At 38.0% G+C, this 22,731-nt stretch overlaps 1 protein-coding gene across 1 annotated transcript in view; it reads right to left on the reverse strand.

Moving 5' to 3' along the window:
- The window catches only part of PCCA (propionyl-CoA carboxylase subunit alpha), a 348,368-nt gene that overhangs the window by 246,004 nt on the left and 79,633 nt on the right, over positions 1-22,731 (reverse strand). The gene's annotated exons all lie outside the window — the stretch shown is intronic.

Below are 22,731 nucleotides of genomic sequence, written 5' to 3' on the forward strand. Positions count from 1 at the left end.
TTCCAACAGATTTAAGCCCACAAAATAGGTTTAAATATATGCCTGCATAATGATACTTTTTAAAGGAACAAGTTAACTTTGAAGAATAAGGAATCAATTAATCACATCAAACACTAGTAAATAAAAGTAAAGGGCTTTTTTTTTTTACTTATTAAATAAATAGAAAATAGTGCATTTTCATGTTTGGCTGGGATGCTTCAGTAGACCATTATTTTGTACAAAGTGAAGTGGTAATGACTTCTGCCACTACAGGTTAAGGTAGAAGTACAAAAACGTCAGCTTCACTGGCTTGGACAGTCGGGATCATAACCTTCACAGGATCACTACTTCCAAAACACTCAAATTTTGTTCTTTTTATGAGGCCCAAGAAGAGCTCATGAGGATGGTGGCAGAAGGGCTGGCTGATGTAACACACAGTAAGGAATTCCCGTCTTACTAATTTTTTAAAAGAAAAAGGATCTTCCCAATGCCGCAAGCACTGTTGGACTGACTGGCATGCTGGCCAATCCACGATGAAACCAGAAATCAACATAGAGAGTTCATCCTCCTCCCACTTTCTTTCTCTCCCTTTTACCACCTCCACTTACCTCACCTGTGGCAAATTGTGCTCACTAAGCTTTTGGTCACAGGGTATAACATTATGTTTGTAAATGTGCCAGACCCAACCAGCAAACATTTCTTATTTAATATAAACAGTGTTGTTCCTAAAGAAGCCACTTCTGGTACTTCTACAATGTTATTCACCTTTCCTTTTTTTTTTTTAAGTTAAAAAAAAAAAATAAATAAAAATAAAACACCTTAGTTTAATACAAGGAAGGAATTTTAGGCAAGTTGGCACCTGGGCTCCAAAGAACTACTGTATAAAAGAGGAAACCGCCGAAACCGGTTTGGCTCAGTGGATAGAGTGTTGGCCTGGGGACTAAGGTCCCGGGTTCGATTCTGGTCAAGGGCATGTACATTGGTTGTGGGCACATCCCCGGTGGGGGGTGTGCAGGAGGCAGCTGATCGATGTTTCTCTTCATTGATGTTTCTGTCTTTCTCTCCAACTCTCTCCTCCTCTCTGTAAGAAATCAATAAAATATATTTTACAAAAATAAAAAAATAAAAGAGGAAACCCTCCTTCTCTCATATTCTGAAATACTTGTGAAAACTATTTTAGTGGTTAGTTTTAATTTGCACTCAGTACTTGTTAAAATAATCACTAAAAATAAAAGAGAAAGAACATCTGGGCTTCCGGGCAAGACGGCAGCATAGGTCAACAAGGTACTGCAATTGAGTCCTCCCACAAACACATCAAAATTACACTAAACTACAGAACAATCATCATTCAGAACTGCCTGAAATCTGGCTGGATGGAAATCCTACAAGTAAGGAATTAAAGAAGCCACATGGAAAGGGATAGGAGGGGCAGATATGTGGAACAGACTGGGCCCACACCCACATATGGCAGATAAAAATTAGATGGAATATCTGGGCTATAGAGGTCCCCTGAGTATGAGGGGGTCCCACCCCTGCAGTAGGCTCCCCAGCTCAAGGTTCCAGAGGCAATAAGAGAAGTCCCCTTAACTTCTGCCGGTAAAATCCAGCAGGGATTGAGTTGAATCTGAGGGAGATGGAGGGCTGCTAGCCAGGCAATTCCTTTAAAAGGTCAGTGCATGGACTTTGATTCACTACCTTTGAGCTTCAGAATGGGGCAGCAGCTTGAAAGGCACCACAGACATACAAGGAGGAAATGAACTGTCCAGCATCAGGGCAAGAGCTAGGGGCAGCTTTCTCCCAGACAAAAGTACTGGCAGAGGTCACTGTTCCTTTGAAGAGCCCTCCCCCAACAGATCAGGCAGGGAATACCATATCTGAAACTCCATCAACCTGCCCATACTGTTTGTCCCACCCTGGTGATTCCCTGAGGCCCACCCAGGCTGTTCCAGTGGCTTTTCCATATCAATGACCTTTCTTGGCCAGACTTTGCTAAAATCTCCCAAACAAGTGGCAAGTCCCATGCTTCTCACTAAGCAGTCCCTGGCTTGCCACTAGCAGCAGCAGTGTTGCTTCACAGGTTGGCCTCACCTCGGCACCTCTAAGTCCAGCCCAAGCAGTAGTCACCTACCATAGCTTTGTAACTCATGCCAGCTGGTCCCAGGCAGAGCACAGGTGGCAGCTGACAATGGCCGACACTTCCTGGAAGGTCCAGAGCCAATGTACCCAGTGGGAAGATTCAGACCATGCCAAAACATCACCACCCACCACCTCCACAAGTGAGACATTCAAGGGGTGGACTCAGCAGGCACCAGTGTCCTGCTGAAGTTAAGTCCTATTCTGTGGGTTGAGAACCTGCACAGATGTTACTCCACAGAGGTTAAGAGGTCAGTAGTCACAGCCAGTCCTTGCAGCTGTTTGGCCTGGGGTAAACCCCTCCCATTTATGTGCCAACAGCAAACAAGACTCAGCTACAAGAAGAGGGTGTACATAGCCCACATGGGGGGACACACTTTGAGTGCCCATCTTGGAGGATCAGGGAAGCTGTGCCACTGTACCCTACAGAACACCAAATACAATAGGTCCCTCTACTAAGCCTGGGAGACAGAACAGCTCTACCTAGTACATAGAAACAAAAACAGAGAGGCTGTCAAAATGAGGAGACAAAATATCCCAAATGACAGAACAGAACAAAACTCCAGAAAAAGAACTAAACAAAGTAGAAATAAGCAACCTAGTAGATGCAGAGTTAAAAACACTGATTAGAAGGATGTTCACCCCTAACTGGTTTGGCTCAGTGGATGGAGTTTTGGCCTGTGGACTCAGGGGTCCCAGGTTCAATTCCAGTCAAGGACATGTACCTTGGTTGCGGGCACATCCCCAGTGTGTGTGTGTGTGTGTGTGGGGGGGGGGGGGGGGGGGTGCAGGAGGCAGTTGATGGATGTTTCTCTCTCATAGATGTTTCTAGCTCTCTGTCCCTCTCTCTTTCTCTCTGTAGGGGATCAATAAAATGTATTTTAAAAAAAGAAGAAAAAGGATGCTCAATGAACTTAATGAGAATCTCAACAGCATAAAAAATAACCAGTCAGAAATGAAGGATACACTAACTGAAATGAAGAATAATTTACAGGGAACCAACAATAGAGAAGCTGAAGTCCAGAATCAAATCAGCAAATGGGACTATAAGGAAGCAAAAGATGCCCAATCAGAACAGCAAAAAAGAATTTTAAAAAAATGAGGATAGAGTAAGGAGCCTCTGGGACAACATCAAAGGTACAAATATTCACATCATAGAACTGCTGGAAGGAGGAGAGAGAGAACAAGAAACTGAAAATGTATATGAAAAAAGTAACAGAATACTTCTACCTAGTGAAAGAAATAGACATTCAAGTCCAGAAAGCTCAGAGAATCCCAAACAAGATGAACTCAAGAAACCCACACCAAGAAACATCATGATTAAAATGCCAAAGGTTAAAGACAAGGAGAGAATCTTAAAAGCAGCAGAAGAAAAGCAATTAGTTACGTACAAAGGAGCTCCCATAAGACTGTCAGCTAATTTGTCAGGAGAAGCTTTGCAGGCCAGAAGGGACTGGCAAAAAATACTCAAAGTAATGAAAAGCAAGGACCTACAACCAAAATTACTGTACCCAGCAAAGCTATCATTTAGAATCAAAAGAAAGAGAAAAAACATTTAGTTTTTCTTGTTAAATATTTTACCCTTTGTTCTCCCTGTGTGATCTATAATAATAATGTTTCATGTTGATATTTACTGCTGGGTTGCTGACAATTACCTGAATAAAAAGTTGGGCTGCTTGATTGGGCTGGAAAAAAAATTAGCTATATCAGAAAAAGGTCTAATTAAGCAAGTTTATTCTATCCTATATAATAAAGAGCTAATATGCTAATTAGACGGAACAGCCTTCTGAATGAAGCTGAGAATGTGAGGGACTATGAAGGCCTGCCAATCCTGCGAGCTCTGGACAAGGCAGCCATGGCTGCAAGAGCCAAGCCCCTGCACAAATTTCGTGCATTGGGCCTCTAGTATATATAAAAGGTTAAGTTGACTCGTGCATGTGTAATATATATAAAGCTCTCACTGGCGCCAATTGCACACATGTGTTTCCATCTGTTATTGTTGATAGTGAATTTGGTTGACACTTCTATTATAGAGAAAAGGTGAATAGCGATCTTAAAATATTTCTTCTAATTAATTTCCTTTAAATGTGCAAGAATTCATGCACCGGCCACTAGTAAAGTATAACTGGAGTTATAGTAGAGCTAAAATCAGAACCAGTGTCCAGAGTTTCCTTTCCATATTGGAGCAGAGTCTTGTAAGCATCAGACTAGTTATAATCCATTAGTCCATTTTATGTGGGGGTCCACATAGCCATGAGCCACATAAGAGAATACCACAAAGCCAAGCATGAGCCATGAGCCATGAGCCAAACATGCCAAGAGGAGCCAAAGGAGAAAACTCCTGCCCAGCCAGTGTCACTCAGTGGTTGAGTGTTAATTTATGAACCAAAAGGTCACAGTTCAATTCCCAGTCAGGGTACATGCCCAGGTTGCAAGCTCAATTCTCAGTAGGCATGCTGGAGGCAGCTAATCAATGATTCTCATCACTGATGTTTCCACCTCTCTCTCTCTCTCCCTTCCTCTCTGAAATCAATAAAAATATATTTTCAAAAGAAAAAAAAAAAGCAATTCCTTTGTTTAGGAGATTATATATTCCCAAATGTCCATGCCCATTCTGGCCAACTATCTCTGCCCCCAGGTATGATTGACAGTAAGCACCTTTCCTATGTCACCCCCACTTTACTGGACATGTGCCTATCTTCTCTTTGTTGAATTCCTCCCCCAGTATTTTGCAGGAAATATGACTATAATGACTGGCCTTCTTTTTGTTTCTTTTCCTGTTGTTAATAATTAATTAATTACAACAGTATCAGTTCTATTCTTAAATTATAAATATAAAATTATAAAAGTTATTTTCATTTGTTTGGGATACTAACTGCAAGATCAATTGAAATTTAATGACATATAAACTATACTAGAGGCCTGTTGCACGAATTCATGCACAGGTGGGGTCTGGCTGGCCCACCCCCATCTGGTTCAGCCGGGGGAAGGGGCTGTGAGTGTTTGGTCGGCTGGCCCAGCCCCCAGGTCGAACTCCCAATTGAACTCCTGATGGAGGGGACAATTTGCATCTTAGGCTTTTATTATATAGGATTTAATTATGGTATACTACGTGTGTGTGAATTAGTTTAACCAAAGGTATCTATGTCTTTCTCATTCAATATTACCAACATCTGAATTTCATTCAGTCTAATGCATATTTTGTATTAAGTGTCTACTTGGCACAATACACTCAAGTAATATTATAAGTTCCAGATGATAGCCATAAATAATATTTAAGGAATTAAGAGTAGTGGTAACATTCCCTGTTGTAACAATTGGCAGGAGTCAAGTTTTCTAGTTAAGGAATATAGTTAAATTAGAAGCCGGGTACACAGATTTGAGCATATTGATAGGAAATTAATTAGAAGAAATATTTTAATATCACTATTCGCCCTTTCTCTGTAATTGAAGTGTCAACCAAATTCACGCTCAACAATGACAGATCGAAACACATGCGTGTAATTGGCGCCAGCAAGAGCTTTATATGTACTGCACATGCGCAAGTCAACTTAGCCTTTTATATATATACTAGGGACCAAGTGCACGAATTTGTGCACCTTGAAAGGAACTGTAGGCTGCAAGGCTACAGGGGCATAAGGTCTCAGCCCATCCTCCGCACCCCCTGCTGGGACCTTTCACTGTAGCCCCGCTCCCACTGCCACCACCACCGCTTCCAGGCACTGACAGCACCGACCCCGCTGGCAACCGCTGACAGTGCAGAACAACTGGGGCCAGAGCCAGCAGCAGGTATGAGTGGGAACAGCACTGTCAGTGGGTTTGAGCAACAGCTGCTACCCCAATCATCCCTCAGGAGCATGGGGATGTGGAGAAGCCCTCAGGGCAATCAGAGCCGGCAGCTGCACCCGCTGACAATGCCAAATGATCAGGGCTAGCACTAGGAGCTGGCAGCAAGTGCGAGCGGTGATGCCAGTGCTGGCTGTGGGTGCAAGCGGCTGGCACTGGCAGCAGCTGCGAGTGGCCAGTGGGACCATGATGCATGGGAGCAAAGCATTTTCAGTAACCATCAGAGGCTTTCCCCGATGACAGTGACTGGCGCCCTGTCTTGGTCTGACACCCCGCTCACTGCTCCACCATCCTGACATGGCCTCTGCCTCTGCACTCTGCAGCCTACTGCTAACACCCACCATGTTCCACACATGCCTTGGTGGTCAGTGCACATCATTGTGACTGGTTGTTCAGTTGTTTGATTGTTCAGTTTTTCTGCCATTCAGTCTATTTGCATATTAGATGTTGGGAGCCATCAGAGTTCAGACAAGCAACTCAGTCTTAAGGAAATAGAATTAAGTTCCTTCTAGCAGAAGTTATGCGGTGCCCTGAGGGTTTGGCCAGAAGATAAGATTAACCTGCCGCTTAACATCTTTGCAACTTCCCCTTCCTGATCCTCCCCCATAGATAGCCCAGCCTTGGAATGTTAAACCTTGGAATGTTACGCCGCCCTGGCAGTTAGCCAATCCTGTGTTGCCAGATACCTCACCACCTTGCCACTCAGTGCCTAAACCAATTATACACTGCCAAAGACCCCTCTGCATAGGCAACCCTGCCCCCCTTTGTTTCTGCTGTATATATACAGCCATTTCAGAGAATAAAGTTGAGGCTTGATCAGAACTTTGTCTTGCCTCCATTCTTTCGCGTTCCTTGTTTGTTTCATTCTCTTAGGTGGTTCCTGCGTACCCCCGTTGTTGCCCCGCGGGTCGGGACAATTAGTGTTTTATACATATATAGAATAAACTTTTTTAATTAAACCTGCTTTCTGATGTAGCTAAACTTCTTCCAGTCCAGTGAAGCTGCCCAACTTCTCTTTCAGGTAATTGTCAGCAACACAGCAGTAAATATCAACATGAAACAGATTATTACTGTAGATCACACAGAAGTGCAATAGTGTTTGACTATATTTTGCGCAGTGAGAAAACCTGAAGTATTTTCAACCTCCACCATTTCTTACTTTCCAGTTGGGTTAAGTTTCTAGACTTTCTAAGTCTCCACTTTCTGGCTAATGAAAAGAAAATAGGATTCCACCAAGTCTCCTACCTATCTACTCCAAGAATTCTATGGGAATCAAATGAAATGAGGCACAGGAAAACACTTCACAGACATTTGGCTAAAGTGTGAAATGTTTGCATCTGGCTATAAAGCAAGTCATGTTCCTGGGTTGAAGAAACTCCAAGGAGGCTAGTCATCCCTAGGAAGAGAAAACTGGGCGTTGCTATGTGACATCATTACCCGGAGCTCACAGCGAACATTTCTGGCTGGGCTGGGCTGGGCTGGGCTGTGGACCACATTTTGTGCCACAGGGTCTCAGCAGCATCAGCTGAGATTTGGGGGGCTGTCATTCCAGGGTAGTAGCAGGGCCTGTGTCCCACATGGGGGAAGCCAAATGTTGCTTTGTGGGCGCCAGGTCAGTGTTGTTGGTTCTCTATAAATGGCCAGTGTGTGTCACAGCAGCTCCTGCATTGAACATCTGCCCCCTGATGGGCACTGCATGTCATAGAGATTGGTCAGACTGTCGGACACTTAGCATATTAACCTTTTATATATATTGATATAAAACCTTGTTTTTCATGCATAGAAAGTGAATGCAGCAACAAAATACTTTGTATTTTTAATATTTGGCAGTAGAATGATTTCCATTTCTATTTTCTAGCTATTATTAAATCAAAAAATTATTAATTTATTTTTAATATATTTTTATTGATTTTTTTACAGAGAGGAAGGGAGAGGGATAGAGTTAGAAACATCGATGAGAGAGAAACATCGATCAGCTGCCTCCTGCACACCCCTCACTGGGGATGTGCCCGCAACTAAGGTACATGCCCTTGACTGGAATCGAACCTGGGACCCTTCAGTCCCCAGACCTATGCTCTATCCAGTGAGCCAAACTGACTAGCACTATTAATTTCTTTTATTAAATGTTTTGGCTTTCTGAGATATTTAAAGCAAAGAAGAGGTTCGGGGCACATTATTAATAAACAAACATTTAAATAAAACTGAATATCTTTGGAATTTTTAGATTAGCATTAATGCTTATAGGAAAAATATTTTATTGTTTAAAATTGTATTATTATATTCTATATTAACTTTGGAAATATTCTATTTTAGAATGTTAAGTTTTGTTAGTGTTTGCTATTTTTCTAGTGCAAATCTAATTTCTTCTTTTTATTTCCCAGTAATCTAGACTGATACCTATTTCCATATCTATTTCAATTTCTAATTGATTGTAAAGAAGAAAGAGATTGGGCAGTTAAGTTTCAACATTCTGTACTCTTTGTGCAGATCCCGATACCAAAAAAAGATGAGTTAACAAAACTATGTGTGGGCTGTTAACCATTTTTGTTTTTTCCCTTTTGGAAAATGTAGATGCAATAACATTTCCAGCAGAAAGACTTAAACACTAAGTTCCTAGTATTTAAGAATGCAAATGAAGTAATCTGTTTTCTGTACGCCTGGAGGTATTATGTAAGAAAACAGAGATAAATTTCTATGATCAGTTCTACAGATTTCCTTTGTCATGTAAAATCTTAGACTTGGTTGTACTGGCAAGAATCAAAGAAGAGCAATATATTGATAGAAAATACCCAGAGAAAAATAAATTCAGTAAAATCTGAGAAAAATATGAGATAACTAAAAAGTCAGTCTTTGGGATGAATTTAAGCCTCTCTCCTCTAAAGAAAGTCTAGTTTTAGAATTAGAACATTTAAAAAAATACTTTCGCAAAATATTGAAAATCAGTTCAACATTAAAATTCCTTTGGTGAAGTTGTTACATTTATCACTCAGCTACCTGGCATTTTCAAGGAGTTAAGTTTATTTTTTGCTTTGTATTATAACAATAATGATTTAATTAGAGACGTGGGTAAAAATTTTAAAGTTTTTCTTTTAGAAGTATTTTTTAAGAGGATGAGTTAAGCTTCAAATTTAAACTTGGTTATGTATTAAAATTCTCCTTATGTAAACTAATCATAGGAATTATTTAGTGGTTAAGATTACAATTTCCTTTATACTTTCTATAAAATATTTTATATTTTTACAATTTAAAATGAATTATTTCATTTCTCCCTGATCCAATTATTTTTATTGTTTCATGAATATGGAAATTAATGAGTTCTACTTTTGTATTGAAAGCTAATATTTTCCCAGTTCAATTTTGAAATATACCTTATAACAACTATAAAATTAGATGAGCAATTTTACAGGTTACGAAAAAAAATTTAAGATTTAATAATCCTTAAATTAGCATGAGGGGATATTAATGTAGATGCTTCATGACTCACCTTCCTGCCCATTCCTCACAGTCCATTAACATTTACTGCTAGTAGTGAACAAGAATAGTAAGCTGGTCAACTAGTGAGAAAGGCTAGAGAGCTTTTTTTAATCAAAATACTAAATATTAAATTTAATCTTTAAAATTTTTTTTAATTGATCTAGGATATTCTCTAGATTACGTATTTCCTCTATTTCTTTTGAAAATATTTATGAATTTCTTTTAAATTTTACTATAAGTACAAGTCCTTCCACACTCCTTGCTTAATTTACTGCTTTTCTGGAACACATCAAGTTTTCGATACCTCCATTGGATGAAATTAAGAGTCATATGGTTTGAATAAAGCAGGCTCTACCTACAGTTGGGATATTCTTTTTTGTTACCCCATTTAATTGCTCTGCTCTAATACAGCCTACATTATAAAGCTAATTTCAAATACCAAATGGAATGTTAAAAAGTAGAGATCATGATTTCCAATTCACTGCATTGAGCAATTAATTTCTCAACTACTCAGCACTAGTTTAACCTGCCACCCTGCTACTTTCATCTTTATTTTTGTTATCAATAAGAATGAAATGAAGTAAAAGTGACAATAAGATGCAATAGACTGACCCAATTAAAGATGGATTTATCTCTAAATGGAAAAAAAATTTTAAGTTTGACAAGAGTAAAGGAACAAGGAATGCAAAAACACTAACAATAAAAACAATATTTATTTACTTTTAGTACCATTTTCAAGGCACTGTATTAAGGCTTACTTTATCCTAAAACTCATTTTGTAAACATTTTAGCCATTAGGTTTTAATTTTTTACAAAGTTAGAAAGTCTTTAATTTATTCTGGAATTACACAGTAACACCTTCCTTTGTATAACCTTCCATATTAAAAGGTTTTCTTAATATTCTTTTCTCAAAAAATTAGGGCTAAACATGGCCCATGTGGCTCATTTAGTTGGGCATCATGCTGTACAAATTCCTGGTCGAAGGTTAAATTCCTGGTCAGGGCACATTCCCAGTTTGAAGTTTTGATCCCCAATTGGGGAACTCATGCAGGAGGCAACCAATCAATGTTTCTTTCTCTCTTCTCTCATCTCTCTCCTCTCTCCTGTCTCTAAAATCAATTTTAAAAATCTATACTAATAAAAGGGTAATACAAAAATTGGTCAGGATGCCCTTACAGTAACGACCGAATAGCAGGCTGCGTGGGGTGACCAGGCCGGTGGGGGTGGGGATGGGGGGGTGGGGACAGTGAGGGGCAACCGGGCCAGCATGGGGAGCAGTTGGCAGCAACCAGGCTTGCAGGGGAGGCAGTGAGGGGCTATCAGGCTGGCAGCGAGGTGGGGGGCAGTGAAGGGAGATCAGGCCAGCAAGGGGGCCAGTTGGGGCAATCAGGCCAGGAGGCAGAGGCGCTTAGGGGTAATCAGGTTGGCAAAGGAGCAGTTAGGGGCAATCAGGCAGGCAGGCAGGTGAGCAGTTAGGAGTCAGCCGTCCTGGATTGTGAGAGAGATGTCCCGGATTGGAGAGAGTGCAGGCTGGGCTAAGGGGACACACCCCCTTGCACGAATTTCGTGCACCGGGCCTCTAGTAGGACTATAAAACAGGAGGACATAAATAATCATCACTACTTCATGTGTCAGTAAAATTAGGATCTGAGAGATTAAATCAATCACCTACAGTCACTAACTGGGTAGAGTGATAGAAACAAGACTAAGATCTAAACTGGTGTTTTTATCTGGGACTCTGATGTCTTCTTATGCCCATCTCACATACTGTGAACAAATTTAGGTGGCCAGTGCTTTCCAAGTCAAAGACCATGTGCTGACTACTTTCTAGGAAGTGATCAAACAGCAGGTGTGCCTGGCACAGTCACAGGACACACCTATTACCCCAGTATCCCATCTGACATCATCCCCTTTTCACTCTCAGAAGCATGCTGTTTTGAAAAGATCTGGTCTCTGCACACAAGGAATTTATAGTCTAGTAGAACAAACAACACACACCAAACAAGAAAAACAGTAAATAGTAAAGAGAACCATAAATACATTAAAAGAGGTGAAAAATCAGGCACGTAGTATGAAGAGTCCAATGGGGGAATCAAAAAGACTTTTTTAAAAAAAAGAGGCAGCAGTTGAGAGAAAGACAACTAAGATTTGGAAAAGTAGCATGGGCAAACAAACATTTAAATTTACAGAAAAACACCTCTCTCACTGGTCTCTGAAAGGTTCTGCATTCATCAGAGAATTATGATGAGAATACATACAACCAATGATCATCCAAAAGAGTCTCCTCTCTTTCTCTTAAGACCAAAAACAACCAGATTTCAATTGTATACTTCTTTATATCTAGTAACATTTAAAGTCATGCATTCACTCTACAAATGCTTGCCAAGTACCCACTCATTATCAGGCACTGTCCTGTGTCTAAGGATACAATGATGGACAATACAGAGGTATAGTATCACTGAGCCCCCTTAGTTGACAAAACCAGGAAGACACAATACAACAAGCAATTTGAATCACAATAAAGCATGGGTACTGTGATAGAGCAAGTATAGAGTATTCTAAGAAACTGATAATGTTATTTGGAATAAAGCATACATAAATAGAAACTTTATCAAGCAACTCAACGTAAGTTTACTAGAATGGCATCTCTACATATAAAGTGACAAAATTTCAATCATCAGCTACATAAATAGTAAAAGACAAAGGGATTCTTTCCAGATACAAATTCCTTCCTCTTTGCATCAGAAATTTTGCTCCATTGAGTTCATATTAAATATGCTACGATTTTAACCTGCTCAGATCACCTGATATTTCTGTCTTTCTCAGAAAGTCCAACCAGGGCCTTCTTTTTTTTTTTTTAAATATATATTTTATTGATTTTTTTACAGAGAGGAAGGGAGAGGGATAGAGAGTTAGAAACATCAATTCAGCTGCCTCCTGCACACCCCCTACTGGGGATGTGCCCACAACCAAGGTACATGCCCTTAACCAGAATCGAACCTGGGACCCTTGAGTCTGCAGGCCAGCTCTATCCATTGAGTCAGACTGGCTAGGGCCAACTAAGGCCTTCTTGACCTTCCAGATAAATGCGACCTGAGATTGCAATCTCCTCCCTTCATCGAATCAAGCCCTTCAACTGATGAGGGGGGAAACTGACATATATAATAGACTAAGCTTCATTTTTATCAACTACCACTAAGCATGAACATTAATTTCAGCAAAATAATATTCTTAAAATATTTTATTAGCCAGTGTGACTCCTTTCAAATGTATACCACCAACCTCACATAAACTTCTGAAGTTCTAAAGTTATGGTTAATATCACCTACACCCCCCTTCCCTTACCTCCCATGCTACTTAAATCATACAAAACAACTGTCAGGCATGGTTTAAAATTATGGGCAGTAATTAGAAGCAGTAGAGTATAATGATCAACAGCAACGACTGTGGAATCTGCCTGAACTCCAATTCTATGTTAAATTACTTGGTTGGCCTTGGACAAGTTTTTTAAACACTGTATGCCTCAGTTCTGTATCTGTGCAGATTAAATGAATTATAAATGTAAAGCACCTAAGTCAGAGGAGACCCACATTAAGCTGCTACATAAGTGTGAAGGAATTTAGAAGCCACAGTTACACAGCTGTTGGCTGGTGAGGACTTCCTTCCTGCTTGGAGCTCAAATAGGGAGCTAACATAAGGATGCAAATGAGAGATGCTAGTGATTAGGATTAATGGTAGCACTGGTAGTGGTAAGAAGTGGTGAGAAGCAGTCAAATTCTAAATTTATTATAAGGTAGAGTCAAAAAAACTAACTCCCTTCCTGAAATGCCCTTTCCCCTCTGTATCTCTGTTCTTCTCCATCTTCAAGGCCTAGTTCAAATGCCACCTTTTTCATGAGACTTTTCTAGATACTCCTCCATCAAAAGTAGTAACTTCATTATTAACTTCTCCAAAAGATTATTTATGACTCTCTTATGAGTAAACTACTCCCTGTTGTATCTCCCCATATAAACTTCTTTGGGGTGGTAAACCTGCCTCATCTTTGTATTCACTAGTGTCTACCATATCAAAAGATGCATGCCAAACAATCAAGTTAGATAAATTATATGTTCCTCCTGGCTCAAGAAGTCCATGATTTCCTCCTATAGGTGCACTTTATAACTCTAATGATGCCACAATTATGAAACTCAGATTTACGAGGGCACAGAGTTTCTACCAGTATGATAGAACTAATTCTTGAGATGAAACAAATAGCTATATAAATACAAAATACTCTTCTTTACTAATCCTTTCATATACACACCCCTCTTATTAGAAGTTTGAAATTTTTTCTCTCCAGTTGTATCCAACCCCCAACTTGTGGGAATTAACCACTACCTTCATGCAACACCTGCACTAGATTGTTGCAATTATCACATTGCCCTATAAAATTATGTAGTATAACAGACATTTTTGTGGGAGTTAGTCAGCTCACAACTTTCCTAAACTTCCCTTTTCCAAACCACAGCAAAAGACCCCTTGACTGCAGTCCGTGTGAAAGATGTGATCTTGACCCCTAAACACTGATGACTATAGTAAAAAGCAACTACCCCAAACTACACCCATGGCAGTTCCTTTCCTAAGAATGGGGAGAGAGAAAACAGACACTTTCCTCTTTTCAGGGTGCCAGACCTCAAGTCCCTAAGCTTGGAAGCTATGGATTCGGTCAGCATGTCCCACAGGGCCAGGTGAGCAGAGAAGCAGAGGGTGAAATGCACAGGCTTACAGAAAGATTTCAAAGAAGAAAGCATCAACACTAAGAGAAATAAGACCTGGCAGCTGCCTATTCTCTACTTCCAATACTTTCCTCAAGCCTACCAATGTTCTCACTCCTGGATTCCTCAAAGATATGTTTTAATTGATTGTTGTGTTTTGTTTTGTTTTGTTTTAAGAAAGAGCTGGAGAGAGGGAGGAAAGCAAGGTGGGACATGGGTGTGAGAGAGAAACAAAGATCTGTTGCCTCCTGTACAATGCCCCGACCAGGAATGGAACCTGCTACTTTTTGGCATACAAGACAATGCTGCACCAACTGAGCCACCCAGATAGGGCATCATAAACCTTCAGTCTGATACACATTATCGTTATAGTAATGAAGAAGTACATAATATTATGTGTACAGGCTTCCCTAACTGCTTAGATTAAAACCCAACTTCTGCCCTAACTGGTTTGGCTCAGTGGATAGCGCGTCAGCCTGCATACTAAAGGGCCCCAGTCAAGGGCACATTCCCAAGTTACAGGCTTGATCCCCAGCAGGAGGTGTTCAAGAAGCAGCCAATCAATGATTCTCTCTCATCACTGATGTATCTCTCTCTCGCTCCCCTCTCCTTTGCTCTCTGAATTGAATAAAAATATATTTTAAAAAAACAACCCAGCTTCTTACAGTGGCTCTACCTGAGCTGCCCTGAGCCTATCCTTCCAACTTCATTCTCTAACACTTGCCTCCTCGTTCATTATTCTCCTGCCACACCAGCTTCCTTCTCTGGAGCCAATGTGCTAATCTCACCCCTGCCATTTACACCTGCTATTCCCTCTGCCTGAAGAGGGCTTGCTTACCCAGAGCTTCATGTGCTAGCAGCTCCTTCTCATATTTCAGTTATTACAGTTCAAATGTCACAACCTTCTCTGCACCCCATCATCACTGTCAACCCCCATCACACACATCCACACCCACCCCACTCAGACACATGCACACCGTGGGCCATGACTCTTCTATAGATGATTGCCTTTGGGTCAGACACTAATCCTTGACCCAATCAATTGTCAATAGAGTGACAGGATCACATGATAAAGAAAGCTTGGTAATTTAAACATCAGAAACTGCATGCAATGAGGCAAAGAGAAGCAAGAATCTAAGTAATAAGTCAAGTATTAATGACAAACTGAGCTGAAAACAGAAATGATTAACAAGGCAAATCTACCAAAATCTGTTTCCTAAAAGATCATGGAAGTACTTAGAGCAAAAAAAAAGTAATTATACCAATACAAATGTTAGGTTTTCATCTTCTTTCTGTAAAATGCATGTATCCTTATTCTTTAAAAACACATCAAGCATAAATTAATGACATTAAAATCACTATTAGCACCTCTAAAAGTATGTAGCCTTGAGATAATATTACTCTTCAGATATTACTAATTTTCATCAATATATAAAGTATACTTACTAATAATATCAGTTATTTACAAAAGCAATAATTATTGCTCAAGGGTACTTTAAGGTACAAATATTTAAACATTATTATTATGTAAAATTTTTAAGAAGACCATACAAACAAAAATATAAGTTGACAATGACTAAAATGTGGCTAAATCTTATCTCTAAATTATTTTTAAAATAGGCATTAGTACAGGATTCGCAGAAAGAAAATTATTACAAAAAATAATTATTTTGTATCTGAAAAAAAACACACACACACAACTTAGCATTTGCCCAGAAGATGCTGCCTGAACCCCCATCCTTCTAAATTTGGGGTGTCTTAGGAAATTCTGGGTCAGCAATCAAAGCCAGTGCTGACGCACAACTATAATAGTCCACTTTCAAAATTCTTAAAAACCCATTTGGGGGTTGTCAGTAGGAGGTAAATTAAAGCCTTATGTATAGAGAAGCAAATAATTTGAAAAATGTACAGGGGCAATGAACCCTGAAGTTATCAGGCATCAAAATGACTATAAATGTGTTAGGTCTAGTTTAGGTAGATCTAAGTTTTCTACTTTTCAACTTTTTTTTTTTTTTTTAATGTGTAAGAACTGCTAAACTTGCCCTTAAGGTAATCCTTTCCCACTGTATGTAAAACTATTAGATTAAGTTATTTAAGCATCTTCTTTAGTTTTTAAGTTGAAATAAAATCTCACAATATGCAAGTAACTGAACAGGACAGAGTTTTTCAATCAAATTAAATAACCCAATGATTTTCTGGTAGCAAAATTACATTAAACATTTATCAGATATTCATAAGTAGACAACAAAAAAGAAAACCGGAATTAAAGTTTAGTCATATTAAGAAACTAACCTGGAAAATGTTGCTACAAGTCCTAACCACTTTTAAAACAGAATTCTACCTCTAATATACAGATCTAGTCAAACAGTAAAAGAAGAAAATCCACTTTCATATTAATGATTAAGCGGAGGGGAGGGAAGAACTCCTTCACAGCTGAATTTTTAAAGACACACTTTGTATAAAAAGACTACTTAGTAGCATGCAGAAACTTTCAGTAACTATAAAAGTAAAATGTAATCAGCATGATGGGAATGTTTTTGGAGGGGTCTTTTTTAGTCCTGAGAATGTTTGAAGTCTTGAGTTATTTTTACATGCTCTTCTAGAAAGAACTGATTTCTTATCCTTATGTTTCATATTTTAAAATGGCTTGGAAATGGTAAAAACAGAAAAAAATCAATTTTCTTTTTCGACAGGGGGCCCATGCAAGGCTTCCTTTGCCAAGATTCAAACAGATACTTCTCAACACATCATGAGTATGTATTAAGAAGACCATTTAGAGCTCATATTCAGATTTTTTAAATTTTGTTTTACTGAAAAACTTTAAGATGTTTACTAAAAATAATAGGCTTGAGAAATAAGAATTCTACACTGCCTTATCTGACCCTAAGACTACTAGACCAAATATCACTAAAACTAGTTAAATGCTCATTATACAAGAGGCAATTTGCCAGTAACTGAAAAAAAGCCTACAAAATAAACAAATGAATTCTACCTGACACTAGAAAGCTGGCAATGGTTATAGAAGCTTTAGCCGTCTAAAACCATAATCAGAACTCCTGACGATTAATCAACTTTTTAACACTTCCCATCTGTACAAGTGCTCAAGGTAGTGCTTACTGTCACTTGACAAGTTGCTTAGCATTGCAAAATTTGATAATTCATGTCTTACTGAATTTTTACTGACTTGGAAGAAAATAAAACACCAATTAAAAGCAGATGTCACCTTTAATTCTAACTGGCTGACAAACTTCTAAAATTTTTACCGAATGCGGAGACAGAATGCATGTAGATGACAGTTTGGACAGTTAAATATTCAAAGTCACTGATATTCCCCACAAATTTGCAAGTGACTTTCCAGAACTTAATCCCATGAGGCTTTTTTCTGGCAGGAATCCAAAAGGAATAGTTTCAAGTAGTTGTAAATCTATTGTTACATTTGGCAAAGGTTACAAATGTTGATCAGAATACTACTAAACTAATATTCTCAAGATTCATATCTATAACTTCCTACCCATAAAAATTTTTCCAAAACAACACTGTTCCATGTTACTCTTCTATTAAAACTCTAGCTGATAAAAAATTAATACACAGATGTAATACACTATGTTCAACATGCCTTCATGTTTAGATGATCCAAGAGCTAAATCACAACCAACTGAATTTACCATAGAATAATCATCTAACTTGAGTATTGATATTTTTCAATATCTTTTAATACTGTATTGTTAGTAATAAATTCACTCACTTTTTATTCTAACCATGAATTCTGAGCAAAACTTCTTGAATTTAATGTTTTGATACGCACCACAAAAATAAATAAGTAGACAACAGGGGATCCTACAAGCACACACAACTGGCAATATTAATACCTATTTCTTTGCAATAAACTCAAATTCCCAAAAATATGAAAATACGCTTAAGATATATAAAGAATTACAACATTTTTAATCTTCTAAAGACAGACTAGTGTTTCCTAACACTATCCCATCTATGCGTGAAGTAACTCGGGATAAAATCCTCAGTTCTAAAAATGCTTCATTATATTATATCAAGTTTTTTTACAGAAAGAAAACCTCTAGATTTTTCCCAAACACCTCAATTTCAAAGACAACATTAACATGAGTCTTGTCCCTATGTCCAGAAACGCCGACCACAGCCTCCACAGATTACCCTTTAATGATCTACTCAAGCTTTCAAAAGCCAGAACAAGCTGGTACCAATCAGGCAAAGAGGGAAAATTGAATCCCAGAAGGAATCACCACACAGATCCCAATCACAGTAATGAGGTCCCTCAGAGCTGTAAGGCCTATCAAGCCCTTTGCTTTGGTGGACTCAGTGCATAGCAATCAGACTTGGCTTAATAGCTAGAAGGGGTAAGGGAGCCAGGTGGATCCTCTATTGTTCACTTCCAAGGTCTAACAGAGTATTTGCACTTTAACAGAAAGTCTGCCGTGAAAGTTGGGGGGAAAATGAAATGGAAAGGTGGTCACAAAAAGGGGATTTAAGGAGATAGCCTACCTGTGGCAACTTTTGTAGGCCTCATCTTTGCATTTGCATCCAGCTTCATGCATTGCTAATCAGAGATCCACTGGAAGCTTCAGAACCAACTGAAAGGCCTGGCAGGGTATTTGGCTTTCAATTCTTCTACTCTGTTTATTCCCAATATATATTCATCAGGCTTAGAAACAGCTCTTGAACAAGGGCAGCCACTCAGCAATGAAATGTAAATTACTGACATGTGCTGAAACCTGGACTTGCCACCACTAATGAGCACATTAAAGGAAAAATGCTCACTAGATGACTGCAACCTTTTACTTAACCCTATGTGCACGGAAAGCCACAATTCAACATCAATTAAAGAGCTAGTTGCCAAACAGTAACAGAGCAGCCCTGTCACCACTTTTAATACCCCACAGAATGAAAACCTAAGAATAACTTGAAATTTTTACATTTCATCGACTAAACATACTGTGCAAAACATTACTGTAAACATGTCAGCTTTGGTTAAAGATTTGTGAAACTAATCTAAAAGCTGCCATTATTTCAAACAATTTCAAAAAGTGAAAATAAAATTTCTGGATGTAAAAAAAAAAAAAAAATCAACAAGGTACTAATCTATTAGTTTATTCACTAATTCAGTCAACAAATTCTAGACTTAGTGATCTGAAGCTCACCAGGGACCTGGCAAGACCCTGTAAAGTTTAGAAGCTTGTCAAGAAAAACAAATTATAAATCATATCAACTAATGATTTAGATCTCAAAATAAATAAGATATTTGGTTTATATGAACAGGGGCTCATTCAGTAGAGTACAAAATATTAGCCTATTCACCATAATCCAAGCTGCAATTTATAGTGGAAAAATCTAAAATGAAATGAGAACAGAAATCCAGTATCTATTAACTTTTAAAATAAATTGATTTTCATAATTAAAATAAATTTAAGTGAAAACTTCAAAATAAATGTGGCACTAGGATGAATGAAGGCATTAATATGTTGATTTACTATTTTGAGTTATTGTTTTATTTTATTTTTAAACTATAATACATGCAAGTACTTGTAATATTAGAATGTTTGAATATAATTTTATCTTTCTCTGATGATCTAAAAACATACCAGATTCTTAAAGCCCATGAAAAATTAATCACAACAAACATTAAAATATTTAAAATCTGGTTATGATTTTCTATTTGTGGTTTTTGGCTAAACTTAATTTTTTCATATAGTAATGTGCCATTAAACTCTAGATTTTAGAACCTTCAGGGCTTGAAGAAACAACAGACTTCAAAAGAACTGATTACTACTAGCATGTGATTAAGAAAATCATATTTCTGATTAAGTTTCTTAATCCTCAAATTAAAGATAATATCATTGGATATATACAGATTGGGAGGGGAAGCACATATAAAACCACTTTATATAATATTTGACAACTCCCCAAATAAGAGAATCATTTGTTCACTAAAAAACCAAGACCTCATCCTTTCACTATTAGAGACCAATCCATTTAACAAAGTCTTTTCATTCAAAAGTATACCTGACTGTACAAAGCCAGAACTCAGACTTTCTTTTACCTTTAAGAAAATGTACTTATCCAGGTAATTTCCCCAAAACTATAGAAACATTTGTCTAACTTCCACAGTATGTATATATTTCTACATTATTGATTACTTTTGGCATCTCAGAGAGAACTGTTTTTATCTTCTATTTCTTCTAATTGCTTATTTGATATTTTTCACTATCTGTAGTTAATTATCACCATTGCTGGTTTTCATCTCTACCAAATACTGTTACTGCTAAGACCTCCACACCCAATAGCTAAAATTATACTGCCAAAGCACCTAAAAAGCAAGTCTTCCAACATGTGTGGATGCTGATATGGCTGCCACATACTGACTCACCAGAGCCACCACAGTCCCAAACCACATTACTGCATTCCAGTGTTCTCTTTCTTCTTCTCTGTACTTTTCTTCTTATTTCATCTGCTTCTTATTCCCACTTCTAGCTTTTATGGGAAAAGCTGAACTTTTACAGACAACTCTTCATATAGAAATATTATATAAACTAGAGATACCAAAAGGCTTAACAAATTATAAAAGTATAGTCTTACAGGGGGAAAATAATGATGGGTGACAAAAAAAAAAAAAAAATGTTGAAAACATTTTAAGGTTTTATTTTGTCTTGCTCCACAACAAATAATTGTACAATCTCTTCTTCAGAAGTAGCATTGCCCAGAAGTTAAGAGTATAGGCAATGCCTAGGTTTGAATCCTTGCCCTGGCACTAATAGCTGTGTGACCTTGAGCAACTTGCTTAAACTCACCTTCCTTTGCTTTTTCTACCTGTAAAGTGAACATAGCACTACCCACATATAGGGTTATTAAGAAGAAAAAACAATGTAGTACACATAGACTGCTTGGAAAGTGCCTAGCATGGAGTAAGGACTCAAAAAAAGTTAGCAATTTGCTAAGTGTTAAAATTTTATTCATTGGTATCATGATCACAATCAACCTTGTTGCTATACTATTTTATCTGAACTCAATATTTTCTTTTTATCTTTCTCTGCTTTCACTTTTTAAGTTTTTTTTCTCTTAAATGCTTTCATAGCCCAGCCAGTGTTGAGCATTGACAGAGGTCACAGATTCTCTTCCCAATCAGGGCACATGCCTGGGTTGTGGGCTGGATCCCCATGGGGGGCATGCAGAAAGCAACCAATCGATGTTTTTATCCTTCTCCCTTCCTCTCTAAAATAAAAACATTATTTTAAATATATTTTTATTAAATTCAGAAAGGGGAAGAGGGATGGAAACATCAATGATGAGAGAGAATCATTGATTGGCTGACTCCTGCACACCCCCAACTGGGGTTCAAGCCTGCAACCCCGTCATATGCCCATGACTGGGAATCGAACCCAGGACCCTTCGGTCCACAGGCTGACCATCCACTGAGCCAAACCAAATAGGGCTAAAAACGTACTTTAAAATGCTATTATAAAGGTGGTAATAGCAGGAATGATAATAAAAACCAGAGTCTTAATATCCTACACTAATAAATATAGACCCAAATTAAAACTCCAAAGAACAAAGATTGCAAAACAAACTTACCATTAATAAATGTGTATAAAAGCCATATTATACTAAAAGTCATATATAAAAATCTGATATACAGTTTTTATGCAAAAGGATAGAAAATAAATCCTAATAAATATTTGTTAATTTTTAATTAATAAAAATATATTTCAAATTAGATTGATATGACTAGCAATAAATGTAAGCCTCCCTCCAAAAATTTGTCTCATGTAAACATATATAAGCAAGACCATTAAAATTAATGAAGAATTATTAATGACAAGAAAGATGATAAATGACAGGAATTCAGAGATTAAAAAAGTAACAGCCCTTCCCTTGGCATGAAAATAATCATAATAAGGTCAGAAAACAATGTCTAAGTCGGCTGAAAAAGGGTAGTCTGAGAAATCTTGCTCTTCCTACCTAAAATGCTCTTTCCCTATGAAATCTCAGCTTAAAGGTCACTTTCTCAGAGAGGTTTTTGGTGCCATCTTATTTTAAAAGGCCACCCATTCACTTTGGGCAGTATTTCTCAACTTTTTAGGGCTCAGAACCTCCTTAGAGTTTGAAAAAAATTGATCATCTCAAAGAGCTTTTGCTTATGTGCGTTGTGTCTATCAATATTTATAGGTTTAAATTGAAAACTTTTAAAAATATTTAATTTTTTAAAAATAAACCTATTTAAAATTAACAATTAGAATTAACATTTTTATGACAAAAGTAAATCAGTAAAAGGGGAAATGTTTTACATTTTTGCAAATCTCTAACAGCCAGCTTAATGGAAGACAGCTGGATTCTCATATCTGGTCTGCATTCAATCAGTTATGATAACATACACCACGTAGCCACTGGAAAACTCTACTGCACAATCATGGGAGAATAAGAAGTGGCGGGGGGGGAAGCTATTATGAAAACAGTTTTCACTTGGCAGAATATCTGGAAAGGTCTAAAAGATACCCAAGTGGCCCCCCTCCCCAAC

This window comes from Pipistrellus hanaki, assembly GCF_964339955.1.
Source record: "Pipistrellus hanaki genome assembly, chromosome: 3".
NCBI lineage: Eukaryota > Metazoa > Chordata > Mammalia > Chiroptera > Vespertilionidae > Pipistrellus > Pipistrellus hanaki.